Source organism: Fomitiporia mediterranea, assembly GCF_000271605.1.
Source record: "Fomitiporia mediterranea MF3/22 unplaced genomic scaffold FOMMEscaffold_1, whole genome shotgun sequence".
Taxonomy (NCBI): Eukaryota; Fungi; Basidiomycota; class Agaricomycetes; order Hymenochaetales; family Hymenochaetaceae; genus Fomitiporia; species Fomitiporia mediterranea.
In genome coordinates this window covers 5,571,636-5,575,167 of record NW_006760386.1, presented here as the reverse complement: position 1 = coordinate 5,575,167, position 3,532 = coordinate 5,571,636, and positions in this window count along the sequence as shown.

Sequence of the window (3,532 nt, the reverse complement as noted above, 5' to 3'; positions counted from 1 at the left end):
GAAAAAGAAAGAAATGGTAAAGGAAAAGCTTCTATAACTCCTATTCCAGAATTTATAACACTTATAATACTTATTAAAAGTTTAACAACACAGGATTTACAACAGAGCCCTTTAAGAAGTATACTAGGTATACAACCAGAAGCTAGTATAAGGTCATATTCATCAGATAAAGATATTAATACAGATGAAGAAATAACTACTTTATTAGACAAAGTAACTATTTCTGAAGAGTAGGTAATGTTACTAAAAATACCTCAATATTAGGAACCCTTACTTTCTAGACATGAAGTAAGAATGATTACCTTTAGAGCAGACAAGAAATTTGCAGACCTAGACATAATGTACAAGACAAGACTAGGAGAAGAGTAAATACAAAAGGTAAAAGAGAAAATGCAAAATATTGTATTATATAATGAATATGTTAAAAGGAAAAGGGGAGAAAGTATAGGAAGTACACCTCTACCTATAAAGAAAAGAAGGTCAGGAACTCTAGAACTGTCTGTAAAGAGGATGAATCTAGCATCCTATCAGTTAACAGAAACTAACAAGTAAGAGGAGTTAGGAGTGCTCTAACAAAAATTATCTTATCAAACTAGTAAAGAACAGAAGCTTAGAAAACAGTTAAACAAGGTCTCTAGTATAGTACAGAAAGCTTCACAAGAAAAGGCAGAGGTACTAAACAGATTAGGAATAGGCTCAGAAAGAGATAAAAAGGAATTAGTGCTAAAAGAATTATAGGATTACTTAGATAGGTTTGATAAAGATAAAGCAGATAGACTACCAAAGCATTCCAGATAGGACATAGATATTAAATTAAAGGAAGGAGCAGAATTACCTAAAATGTGTCTAGTATATCCTCTAACTCCTATAGAACAAGAAGCAGTAGAGGAATTTATACAAGAAAACCTAAAGAAAGGATACATTAGAGAAAGTCATTCTAAAATTGTATCACTAGTATTCTTTGTAGGCAAAAAGGATTCAGGAGCAAGAATGGTTATAAACTATAGGAAATTAAATCAGATTGTAGAACCTGATCCATTTCCTATACTTATAATGTACACACTACCAAACTATTTAAAGGAAGCAAAATGGTTTACAACTCTTAACCTTAAAAGTGGATACAATAATATTAGAATAAAACAAGGACAAGAATACTTACAAGCCTTTAGAACACATAAAGGATTATATGAACTACTAGTAATACAATTTAGAATGATGAATGTACTAGTAGTATTTTAGAGAGTTATGAATCAACTCTTTGAAGAATTAATAGGTAAAGGGATAGTAATATATTTAGATAATATTATTATCTATACTCAAACACAAAAGGAGCTATTAGAGCTAACTAAAAAGGTACTGTAATTATTAAGGAAAGTAGACTTTTACTGTAAACCAGAAAAGTGTTTCTTTAATAAACAGGAATTAGACTATTTAGGTTTTGTAGTCAATCAAGATGGACTAAAAGCAGATCCTTACAAGATAAAAGCTATATTAGAATGGCTTAGACCTCTAACAAAGAGAGACATTAGGAAAATACTAGGATTCTTTAATTTCTACAAGAAATTTGTAGAAGACTATTCTAGAACAGTAAAGCCTTTATCAAGTTTACTGTTACAAAAGAGAACTTTTACATAGGGAGACACTTAAGAAGCCTCTTTTAAAGCTATAAAAGAAGCATTTGCTAAAGTACTAGTATTAGTAAGACCAAACTATGAAAAGCAGTTTGTAGTAGAAACTGATGTATCAGATTTTGCATGCTTAGTAATACTATCACAAGAACAGGAAGATAAAGAATTACATTCTATAACTTATTATTCTTCAACTTTTAGTAAACAGGAAAGAAATTATGTAGTACTAGATAAGGAATTATATGCTATTATAAAAGCATTAGCAAACTGGAGACATTATTTGGAAGGAGCCAAGCATCAAATTAGAATAATAACTGACTAATCTAATTTGAAGACCTTTCAAAACAAGAAGCAATTAAACAGAAGACAAGTAAGATAGGTACTAGAACTAAGCAGATACAACTTCAAAATAGAATACAGAGTAGGCAAGAAAAATAGAGTAGATACACTCTCTAGAAGACCTGACTATGAGCTGGAAGAAAAGGATAATTAGGAAGTTGTATTACTCTCTCAGGAAATGTTCAAAGAGTCAGAAATACAGATAAAAACAATGACTGTAGAAGAAACTATAGAAACAGACTCAGGAACTAACTATAGTAATAAAATACTGTTACTAAGAGAAGGTAAACAGGAGGAAAAAGTCAGAATTGTTTAACAATATTATGATAGTGTTATAGCTGGACATCTAGGACTCAGAAAGACTTTGGAATTAGTAAAGAGAACATATTATTGGCTAGGAATAACTAACTGGATAAAGGAATATGTAGACACTTGTGTAATATGTCAAAAGACAAAACACAAGAGAGGAAAAACACAACCACCATTACAACTATTAAAAATTCCAACAGGACCCTAGAAACATGTTACAGCAGATTTTATAACAGGATTACTAATTACACAAACTGGTAAAGATGTAGTACTAATAATTGTAGACAGATTTTTAAAGATAGGAATCTTTATCCCTTGTAAAAAGGAAATAGATTCTAAAGAAACAGTAAAGTTATTCATACAACATGTTTTCTCAAAACATGGATTACCTTTGAAAATAACTACAGATAGAGGACTACAATTTGCTAGTAACTTTACTAAGCAAATATGTGTACAGTTAGGTATTAAACAAGTATTATCAACTGCTTACTATCCAGAAACAGATGGACAAACAGAGAGAGTAAATCAGGAATTAGAACAATATCTAAGGTGTTATGTTAATTACAGACAAGAAGATTGAGAGGAGTTTATCCTAACAGCAGAATTTGCCTATAATAATAAGTAACACTCTGCTACCAAACATACACCCTTTTACCTGATATATGAAAGACATTCTAACATGACTTTCAATTATAGAAAGTCAAATGTGGAAGAAGCAAACAAATACTTAGAGGAGATAAAGATAGTACAAGCAAATGCTAAGGAAGCAATAGAGAAATCACAGGAACAAATGAAAAAGTATACTGACAAACACAGAGGAAATCTTCCAGAATTAAAGGAAGGGGATTTTGTTTTACTAGATAGTAAAAACTTAAATCTAGTAGTACTAACTAGAAAGTTGGCAAACAGGTATATAGGACCATTTGAAATAGAAAAACAAATGGGGGTAGTAAATTACAAGTTAAAACTACTAGAAGGGATGAATATTCATTCAGTTTTCTACTCAGAATTGTTAATACCTTATAAAGAAAAGGAATACCTAGGAAGACAAGTGTATACTAATCCAGACCCAGAGTTAATTAACAAGGAATAGGAATACACAGTAGAAAACATTTTAGATAGTAGGAAGAGGAGGAACAAATATTAATATTTAATCAAATGGTTAGGCTATCCAGACATAAATAATACTTGGGAACCATTTGGAAAAGGATTAACTAATTCAGCAAAGTTAATCAGGGAATTTCACATAAATCATT